Genomic DNA, 11,790 nt, shown 5'->3' with positions numbered 1-11,790 from the left:
CCCTGACTCTAGGAAACACGCCCCTCCAACGCCTTCTTCTGGCAATAAAAGCCCAGAGTTTAGAGGAAGCAGTGCAGGCAGGGAATGAGTTCCTGCAAATTCAGCCCACTCTTCCTCGGCCTGGTGCCCGACCCATAATAATGACAGTGGAGGAGGAGGAGACTACCCCTGCTACAGTCGCCCCCGTCCACTCGGATCCCCCATCAGCCACCCTGAATGACGTCCTGATGGCTATAAAAAGATTAGCGGATGTACTAAGGGAAGGAAATCTGTTGGGACGACGGGGAGTGGAGAAAAGGGGACCAAATTGATGGGGTTGCGGCCAGACAGGGCACACACAACGCCGGTGCCCTCAAGTCATCCAAGGACAATCACCTCAAGCCACGAGGTCGGGAAACGGTTCCCATCCACAGCAGTAGGGGGAAGCGCTGACTGTGGATCTACTGTACCAATGCAAGGCCAGTGGCAACGGCCACGACGGACTGGGCGACACAGGCTCCCCCCCTGCTCGCCACCGGTCCCCTTGCATAACCAGTATCAACCCTTACCTGAGTGTGCAGGTCTCCCACCCTCAGAAGCCAAGGACGAAATGTACGTCTGGCCAAAGCCGTCTCGGCCTTCCCGAAAAGGCCCCCAGAGAATGAGCCAAGCCAGACGAACTCATGGAGATGAATTGTGGAAGCCACACAATAGCAGCTATTTCTTGCCAGGTCGCATCGGAGGTCAGCCCGTCCAGTTTCTCGTAGACACCGGGTGCACCTCTAACCTGTTGGGACGACATGTCTTTGAGCGCTTACCAAAGGATGTCAAGAGCCAATTAGAGGTTCGAGAAGACTATGGGCGGATGGCAGATGGTAGCCGGCTGCAGTTTCACGGACTCATCACTCTCCCAGTCAGAGTCAGGAGTGTCCAGGTCATTGTGTCTCTAGTGGTGTGTGCCCTGAAAGAAGATGCCATCCTGGGCATGCCCTTTTTGGTCGACCACCACTGTGAGATGAACTTTCAGCAACCCACGTTGGTGTTAAATGGGCAGAAATTGACTTGCACTGACAGAAAGGGTCGACCCCTGACAAGTGGAGTTCAAATAATGCGAGCCACAATGCTTCCCCCTCGAACCAAGGTTCTGGTTGCCGGACGTCTCACGTCCTCGTCCTATCAACCAGTCGGGTTAATCGAAGGAGTGAGAAACGGTTATATGGTGGCCGCTAGCCTACATCAACCCGGTGAGAAGGGGAGAGTGGCCATCCGCTGCATGAATCCTACCGACCATCCAGTCAGCGTGACGGCAGGGACGGTTGTGGGACAATACACTGGAGTCGGGCCGGACGAAATAGGAGTCCCCTGGACAGCGAAAGAAGAGGCCGAGATTTCTAAGGAACCTCCCCCTTCTGCTTCCAACGTACCTCCCCGTATGCTGGACTTGCTCCAACAGGCGGCGCCACATTGTTCGTCCCCTACCGAGCACCGAAGGATAGAAGACCTTTTGGTCCGTTATGCGGATGTGTTCAGCCAAGGAAGCGAGGACGTGGGGCGTACCACCATGGTACAGCACGAAATCCCCCTCCTTCCAGAAGCACAACCCGTCCGTCAACACCCATATCGAGTAGGGCACGAGAAAGAAGCCGAAATTTTGCCGAGAAACCTGCCGAAAGAGGCAGGTTTCGGCCCTGGAGAAACAGGGCATGATTGAGCCCGCTCACGGGGCCTGGAGTTCTCTGGTGGTCTTAGTGAAGAAGAAGGACGGGGCGTGGCGATTGTGTGTGGACTATAGGAAACTCAATAGTGTCACTCGCCAGGACGCCTACCCCCTCCCTCGGATTGATGAGAGTTTGGACGCCTCGTCCGGCAGCAGGTTTTTCAGTACCTTGGATATGATGAGCGGATACTGGCAGGTACCCCTCTCTGCCGAGGCCCAGGAACGGTCAGCGTTCGCCACACGCAGTGGGTTATGGAGATGGAAGGTGCTCCTCTTTGGACTAACCTCCGCCCCGGCTACCTTTCAGTGGCTAATGGAACGCGTCCTTCAAGGGCTACACTGGAAAACTTTGCTGTTGTACCTGGACGACATCATCGTCATGTCGGCAGACTTCTCTAGTCATGTAACTAGGCTGGCAGAGGTGTTAGAACGACTGAGACAGGCCGGGTTAAAACTAAAGCCCTCTAAATGCAGTCTGTTCCAGACCCAAGTTAAGTACCTGGGCCACATAGTCAGTGACACTGGAGTGGCTACCGACCCTGAGAAGATTCAGGCCATCAGTGGATGGGCAGCACCCCAGGATGTGATGCAGTTAAGATCATACTTGGGTACCACTGGGTACTATCACCGATATGTACCTGACTACGCCTCGAGCGCCAAGCCCCTCACCTTGTTGACAAGCGAAGGGGTCCCCTGGAAGTGGGAGGGAGAGGAACAGGAAGCTTTCCTTAAGCTCAAGTGGTCACTGACGCACGCTCCAGTACTGGCACATCCTGGCCCCTCCTTACCCTATGTGCTCGATACCGATGCTAGTAACGTAGGAACCGGGGCTGTGCTATCCCAGATCCAGCAAGGCAATGAGCGACCTATAGCCTACTATAGCAAGACCCTCTCCTCCGCCGAACGCAGTTACTGTGTGACTAGGAGAGAGTTGCTGGCAGTCGTGCTAGCTGTCCGACATTTCCGGCCCTACCTATATGGCAGAGAATTTACTATCCGGACAGACCATGCCTCCTTGGTTTGGTTGCACCGTAGGAAGGAACCCTCTTGCCAGGTGGCCCAGTGGCTGGAGAGCCTAGCCGAGCACAAGTATCGAATTATCCATCGAAAGGGCGTTAAGCACGGTAACGCCGATGGATTGAGTCGACGACAGTGCATCGACTGCCGGCAGTGTGCAGCCATTGAAAAGCGGGATCGGGGGGCCAACTAGGTCACAGGTGTGTGACTCTCTAGTAACTCTAAGGACAAATGGGGAAACTACTGTACTAGTGGACCAAGTTCCAGTACAGCCACCAAGAGGTACAGGAGGACCCAGTCCCAGCGCCCGCCAGTTGGATGAGGAGGAATGGCCTCGACTACCCAGCAGCGAACATACATCAGGGCCCGACCTCCTGACTCCCACACCAGCCAGCCCAGTTCCAGTACGGCTGCCATGCGGTGCGGGGTCGCCGGGAGTGTTGGACGACCCCCTCAGAAAGCTTCAAAACCCTCGGTTACGGGCCGTCAAGATGACAGGTGAACCAGGACCCGTTGAGGAAACTGATGAAATCACGGTCCCAAAGGTCCCGGAACTGTTGGCGGTGGTGCAGACTTCGCTAGATGAAGTCCGGGCCTTGCAACAGAGGCCCGCTACCGACCTAGGGATGATTTATCAGGCCGTCAGGAACCGGAAAAGAATAGAAGAGGCCGTGCTACAAGTAGGCAGCCCCGAGTTGCAGCGATTGGCCCGGATGTTCCACCAGCTCCAGCTTGACGAGTCAGGTGTATTGACCCTTCATCTCATCCAGAATGGACGAAAAAGGGTGGTGGTGGTATGCCCCCAAACGCTGAGACAGGAGATCCTGTGGAAAGCCCACGAACAAACACATTGCGGTGTGGAGAGGACCCTGAAACGCGTCCAACTGGATTGGTACTGGCCGGGCATGGCTGGAGATATCAGGAGGGCAGTTCTCTTTTGTGAAGTTTGCCAGCGGGCCAAGACGGGAAAGGGCCGGACCTCCGGGAACCGACAACGGCTGTACGCCGGGAGGCCATGGCAACGTCTAGCCATAGACTTGGTGGGACCCCTACCTCAGACCCCTTGAGGAAATAGCTGGGTGTTGGTGCTCACTGACCATTTCACTCGGTGGTCAGATGCCTTAGCTATCCCCGACGCTACCGCCCCAACGGTAGCTCAGGTCTTGGACGAGAGAATATTCAGTTACTTCGGTCTGCCCGAAATTATCCACACCGACCAGGGGAGCCAATTCGAGTCCTCTTTGTTTCAAGAGCTATGTGACTTGTGGGGAGTCGACAAATCTAGGACCACTCCGTACCACCCCGAAGGGAATGGTGTGGTTGAAAGAAATAATCGAGTACTGGGTGATTCCCTACGAGCCCTTCTACTGGGCAGAGGACAAGAGGATTGGGATCAGTTATTGCCACAAATCATGCGGACGCTGCGAGGTTTACCGCACTCCGCCACTAAGGAAACACCCAATTACTTGATGTTGGGTCGAGAGCTTCGTCTTCCTGACCAGTTGTTGTATGGAAACAGGCTGGAATCATTTACGAGCATACACGAGTATGTCCAGACTGTTCACGACCGGTTGATGCAAGCCCATACTCTCCTCCGAGATAGACAGAAGGAGATTGTATCAACCGATGTGAGAGAGCCTCCGCTATTCAATGAGGGTGACCTCGTATGGTTACTAAGCAAGCGGCGAAGAAAAGGGGAAAATCCAAAATTAGCGGCCAAGTATGTGGGACCCTATCGCGTACTAAAGAGTCACGAAAATCATACTTACGAAATAGAAAGATATGGCCAGCGATCCACTCAAGCTGAAGGAAGGTTAAGGCTCTGTCGCCCTAGTCCGGTGCAACAAGGACGAGCCCCAGCTGAAATCGAACCTGCCCGGCGTCCTAACATGAGAGGTCACCCCCGGAGACGAGTATTACAAGAGAACGGTAATCCAGATGTCGTTATTCCAGAATCACTCCTGCCTAGTCGACTAATGGAGTTGCCAATACTACAATCGCCGGGAAGATTGGAATCACTTCGGTTTTCAGGCGAGGATTCCTCGGTCTCTCCAGGAGAACGCAACCCTAACTCGAGGGCTGGCCCCGACCCTGGCTGCGGATTAACGACCGAGGAAGCAAGAACCACGGGAAATGTAGGAGCTCAGGCTAGCACCGCCGGGACTTAAAACACCCCACGACCCCAACGAAACAGAAAGCCTCCTGCGTACTTAGCCGACTATGATACTAGCGCCGTCCAATCAGGAGAAGCCACCGGAGGTCAAGGTCAGAGGGCGGCCATCTTGGACACCAGAGAGAGCGCGCTCATTGCTTGCTGTCAACTCGAAGCGTATACATCTGCACCTCCTCTAACCATGGAAGTAACGAAGGAAACAATAAAGAAGGCTTCTCCAATTATCGGAGCCTTGCCTCTATTACCCGAGTTAATAATTCCTCTGGAACTCCACCCAGCTCCTAACGAAACCCTGAACGATAGAGAGCCCGACTCAGTGAAAGAGGATTCCTCTCCAAACTCTCACCTGCCGACCAAGTGGGTCTCTGAAGAAACGGCTAGGAAGATACTGAGGTTATGCCGGGAAGGTGGTACCAACTGCCCGTTGTGTCAGCAGCTATTGTCCACTCCCCGGCGGCGCCGTATTCATATCGCGCAGCATTTCACTAGATTCTTTTGTAAGTGCGGGAGGAATTCAACTTCCAAGGACACTATCTCTAAACATCAGTCCAGAATAAGGGATGTGGAGTTACGAAAAGCCCACGGTGGAACGGGCATCAACATTTATGAGGTCGACCGCGCCAGTTACCCCGCGTGGAGCCAGAAGGTCCGACTGATTAACCCTCCGGCTTTCGAGAAACCTGCACCCTATGGGCCGGTTAAGGCGAAGCTGCCTGTGAGAAGAGGACCCCAGGCGCCCTTTCCCTCTCCTCCGAAGAAAAAGCGGATAGGCCAGCGGTGTAGTCCGCTCAAAGTGGAAAGACCCATACCAGCTCCCAAGAAAATATTAACAACGGTCGGAAGCGTCCAGAGCCGACTGGGAGACATTCGACCCCGAGTCACGGTGGACGCCCTTCGGGAAGAGGCCTCTAATCTCAGACGGGCGGCCCGTCGACTAGAAGAATTGGCAAAACGGATGACGACCCCATAAAAGATGCGACCGAAGTCCGTGAAAGACATTGTTTATCCTTGGTATGCTTCAGTTAGTTTGTGTTTTCTCATATTATTTTATTTTTCTTTTCTTTTGGTTTGTTTTTATATAGCCGATGGTCGTCTATAGGGGCGGCGTGTGTGATGGAAACGTTATGTTGCCATCCCCTTTTTCTTTATATCATTCGGAGTTGTGCTCCCTTTTTCAATTATGTAACCACGCCCCTAAAGGAGGCTGGCCTTTGCTACCTTATTTGCATAATTGAATGTATGTAAGGCAGAGCCTCGGCTCTTTTATGTTGTTCGATATATGCCTTGCATTTGGAACCATACTCTTCTGTTACCTTGCGCGATAGCAGAACTACACCAAGCACTTGACTAACTCCAAAGACCCAGTCCATGGACTGTGCTGTGGGAGTAAAGTCACAGAAACACTGTCGACCCCGTCGACCTCAAGTCGACCCCGTTGACCTCAAGTCGACCTTGTCGAACTAGTATAGAACCACTCTGGGAGCTATCCCTTGTGCAAGGTGGTTGATGTTGACCGGTGGTGTAAGTCGACCTGGTCGCCTCCGCGTGTTGGTCGCAGGATCCAACACAATATGAACTATTGCAAACAATTTATTCATTAGCACATAAAATAATGATGCAGCCAAATCTTTAACTTGTAGGCAGCAATAAAAATAAAGAATAATGCTTAATCATCTATTTCACTGAATAATATACTTTACTAAATGATGAAATTACTTTTTCACTTGATAATCAAGGAGAGTGTTTCTTCTCTTTAATTCTATTCGAAGGTTTTAAGGGATCTGTTTTAAGAGATCAAAATAAACCTACGCAGAACAATGCTGACTAAAAGCTAGCCACTGCAAACAAACCAGATTTCACAAGCCTGTATGTATTTTTTGGTCTGATCTGAACCCTTTAAGTGAGCAGGAGCATAATCTTTTCAGATTGTGACCTTATAAAATTTGAGCTTGGGTCTACTTACTGCTAATTAGACCATTATATAAAGTTTAATATTGTAAGATTTTGCTAAAAACTCAAGCTTGTGGCTAAAGCGCTTTAAATATAACCAAGCTTCAGAAACCTCACATATATCATTCTCACAATAAAATGGGATTATTATTTGTAGGATTATAAACCTTGATGTCTTGAAAATAAATTTGGGAATTATTAAGAATTTTGTCAGGTTATATTTTGTCAAAATTGTCATTTATCACAAGATCAGCACAAATAATTGCATGAATAAAAACATGAGCAAATACAAATTTAATGGTTTATATGAATAATTAAATATATAGTCAAAGTTTACCTAAAATTGAAAGTATTTCCGAATGAGAGTGTTACGACTTTACGAGTTTTGACTTGCAGCTTATTCGACTGTTTGTTATAGAGCATAATAAAAACACCGAACCGATTTTTGAAACTATAGTTCCAGTGAAAATAGTTATATTTTAACTAGAAGTAAAACTTAGTATAGAACTTTAAACTATAAGTATAGTTCTATCAAAAAACTATAGTTATAGTGAAGTTTACATCTTAAAGTATAGCGCCATTGGAACAAAATTAAACTAGCAAAAATTACTTTTAGGGTGAAAAATTCAAAACAAAAATTTTTTTATTTTGAGATATTACAAGTTTTTAAAATTAGGTAAAATTTTGTGAAATATCAGCTATTCACTAATCTATTAGAAGCAACTCTGGGTTAACAAATATATCACTCTCAGGAAGAAGAATACAAATAAAGTAGTTTCATACATTCACAGTGTTGTGGAATTGACTAAACTTCAACAAAACTACATCTTAGTTAAGCAGCTCTGTTATTATCCATCATACATACATTATTTAGAGAATTGCAGAAAATTGAAAAAGTGTAACTATGTCAAGTAGCCACAAAAAGTGTTCAATGCTTGACTAATTAAACATAGTTTGTTTTACATTTGCAACTGAAACCTTTTCTAATAGTGTTTGATAACCTAATGCAATGGCGAAGGTTGATGGAAACACTAGTTTCACACTTATTTTTGCTACAACTTATATTTCTTGGAGGCTGATATAGTCTACGTTATACATGTATGTCGTTAAAACATTATTTTTACAAAATTAATAAAAACAAATAACATATCAACCTTTAATGACTTTAAAATACCCATGGTTGCTTAGAACTTAAAAAAGTTCAAAACTGGAAGTTAATTTTTGACAATTCTATTTTTTGCACTGATATCAGTACTTCTATTAATATTCAATGCCAATAATAATGAAGGTTGTTAAATTTTTCTATACTTGTTGTTTATTGATAAAAATAATATATAGATCAAGATTATTAAAACTACTGGTGTGCTGTGCTTAAGTAATCAAATCATTTAATCTGACGGACAATAAATCAATGCACATTAGAGTCAATTTTAAAAGTACACTACATGTATTTTATAAGCCTACTGCAGTTGCTAACATCATCATTTTAACTTTAATAATAATTATTTAACACCTTCAATAATTTCCTAAACAGGTTATCACGTGATGTTAGGAAATTAAGATTGTTTGGAAATGTTTCTTAATGATTGTTGATTAAATGCTTCGATCAATTTTTTTAAGTTGAGAAATGCAGGTTTTCCTGATTGTTAGAAGCTTAAAAAATTGGTTTATTTTTGATAAATATTCGCCACTCTGTAGTTTTTTATAGTTAGTTTTTGGTTAATGTCCACTTAATCCAAAACATCATTTACGCGCCTTATATATTAGCGGATAAAGTAATTTGCATTTATTAACGCTCCTTGAGACCGTAATTGTTACTTTATTGTTATGTTTGAGTGTATTCTCTATTTTTTGAAAGAGTTTTGAGTCTCTGCTCTATATTCATTTAGGAGAGTTTCTCTGCCAATTAGCGTTATGTAACCATCGGCATTTAAATATTTTTGTAACCGAGAAATAATGACTAAATTATTTTGATAACCAGTTTGCTTTACTTGTGGCATTCATTCATCAATTCCTTCCATAAGTTCTCACTCATTAAGTAAATTATCTGCGTTCAAAAAATAATTCATTAGTCTAGATACCATTGAATTACACTATTTATTGTAACTTTTATTAATAATTTTGACCTCTTCACAGTAGAAATCATTGCACATAACGTTTTCAGATGTGGTCATTTTGCAGCAGCCAGAGCTTTTTAGTTCATTGTAATAATTATCTGAATCACAAATGTTTTTTGCATTTATATTAGGGCTATTATACTCGAAAGTTTCCTGTAGTTTTGTTTTTGGTGATGTTTTGATATTTCTATGAATCGCCAGTTTTTTTAAGAGCTTTTACTTCAGAAAATATGAAATACATTTGGAATTTTTTACTAATATTTTTTTCATTTTCTGTTAATCTCGATAGCTGCCTTTTCTCGAATGCTTATTTAAGTCTAGAAATACAACCAATGCAGCCAGCTTTATCACAGCATCTTGTGTCTTACTATAAATAATTTTACACAAACAACTTTTAATGCTAATATATTTCATATTGACAAATGTGCTATTTGTTAATATAAAATCTAGTTTGTATACAGCTACTTTGTAAATTTTAATATTCTAGTATTAAATTTTCATCAACAAAAAAAAAGCAAAAGACATTAGGCGAACATAATTATGTCGCTCAAAATTAAATTACTATAGTAAGCTAAAACCTAAAATTTAGCTTTTAGCTTACTATAGTAACTTCGTAACATAGTAACTATAGTAAAATCACATTTAATGTGTTTTTCAGTTTTACAAATGCAAATAGTAATAGCTATAAAAAACTTCAAAGATGAACCTGCCATAATTACCAAATAACACACTTTTCAGTGTTTGTTTTGGTATCAATAACATGAAAATAATTTCTAGCCTTTCCGTATAGAATGACTTTTTTGGCTTATATTGTCTCAAACAGATAGAAATGCAGCAGGATGCTAAAACTACTGAACGTTTAGACTTTCAATGATTATGAGTTGATCTGCAGTGTTCCAGTTGTTGCATATTAGTATCACTGTATCATAGTACTCATCACAATGTATGTTTATATCAGACTCAATTTTTCTTTGTTCACCAAAATAAGTAATGCCGGTCACAATGAATTAAATGTTCTTCATTAATAGCTGTGTTGGTAAATTACTTGCAGTTAATGCTAGCAGGACTTCAAGGGTGTATGTGTTTATGTTTCAGCTAATGAAATAACGCTTTCTGATAATTTCATAATCTGTGCTTTAAATGAGATCCGGGAAATTATTTTTCACTAAGAAGCAAGACCAGGATAACATCATATTTACTTCCATCACACGTCACTTTTATATACACTATAATAATATTTGCCGACCTAAGATGAAACTACATAGGTGTGTAGCTTATTAATTGAGTTTTTACCTTACAATTTTATTGAACGTTAGCTTGAGCTGAGTTGATCCAAAGTTTTGTGGCAATCCTAGCTACTGCTTTCTGAAAAAAAATTAACATACTGAATGTTTATTGAAGAATGGCTTGTGGAGCAAATGTTTGTTTACATATTGGCTTTATCAGTGTGATGGTTCTATCGGTTTCTAAAATTGGTCAAGGTAAATAAAAGGTAGTTTGGCTATAAGCTTTTCACAATTTTTTAATAATATATATCAAATTTAAACACTTTGACAATAAATAATTTCACTAAGGTTTTAATGGCAATGGTCCTAAAAACCACAAATACTTGTTTATTGACTCTTATGTTCAGCTGTATGATTTACCAGACTAACCATCATTGTTATACATAAAATAATACTATACCTACTGTGCTAGAGTACTTAAAACAGATGCTAACATACCCAACATAACCGGTAACTAGTGTCATCAAGTTTTTTATACCAAGATCTGATTTATGAGTTTTGCATCATCAGGTGGCATAATTTAAAAATTATGACAACTAGTTCAAAGATCTTGACAATGAATAACATGGTAAGAATCTGTCGCTTTCTTCGAACTCTTTCTTTATAAGATTCATGAGTAGGTACTATTCTTGCAACTGAAAAACTGTTATTATTTAGTACTACTCTGCACCTGAAGCTAAATTTGGCAGATTATTGTCAGCTGAGGAGCATGATCCAAGTAACATGTTATTCAAATATTTCTCTCACCATGCTATACTCAAGTATTTGGTCAGATAAGGTAACATAACTGAGACTTATTTGAAAGTCATTCACTTAGTTTTTGACTTAGGCATTAATTTAATAGTTGTTCATGTATAGTTTTTTTTGTGTGAGTTTTAATTTTTCAAATAACTACAACAATTGACAAGATGTTTTGAATAATTTTGCATTCTGTAAATACATGATGATCATGAAGGTTATAGGTTTCCTACAAGCATAACTCAAATAAATCCTGTTGCCTTCCTTCACTTACCATATTGTACAAATAAAACATAGTTATGTATATTGAAATGACAGATACTTGCATGTCGCTTGCATAAATTTTGACCTCGATATTCATTTCAAAAATTAGCTAGCAACATTGCATTATCTATTAGAAATGTAACACGTTCTCAATTTTTTTTAAATGGCTCAAAATATATGGAAAGATTTTAAATGTTGCTGATTTTCAATTATCTCATAAAAATAAAAATAATCGACTTCAAACGATTAGTCTTGCGCAGTACTTTAAAAATATGTTATGCACTCATACTCATTATCAATAAACTTGTATTGTTTTGATAGGTAAATGCCACTCATTTTTCATATTAACAGAAAGTCTATGTTCAAACAACAATTCAGAAAATTCTGCAAAGCAGCACTAAAGTTCAGTTCTTACTATTCTTACAAATTGTTTTCATTTTATTTCTCAATTTATGCAGCTCAACACAAAATAAACTCACCTGCTAGCCTAAGACTGTAGAGCTGACAACTGTTACTTTACCAAAAGAGTTGATACTTGCACTTATGTTG

The sequence above is a fragment of the Watersipora subatra genome, chromosome 5 (genome assembly GCF_963576615.1).
Source record: "Watersipora subatra chromosome 5, tzWatSuba1.1, whole genome shotgun sequence".
Lineage (NCBI taxonomy): Eukaryota > Metazoa > Bryozoa > Gymnolaemata > Cheilostomatida > Watersiporidae > Watersipora > Watersipora subatra.
The sequence above is the reverse complement of the archived record's forward strand: the minus strand, read 5'-3'. Positions refer to the sequence as shown.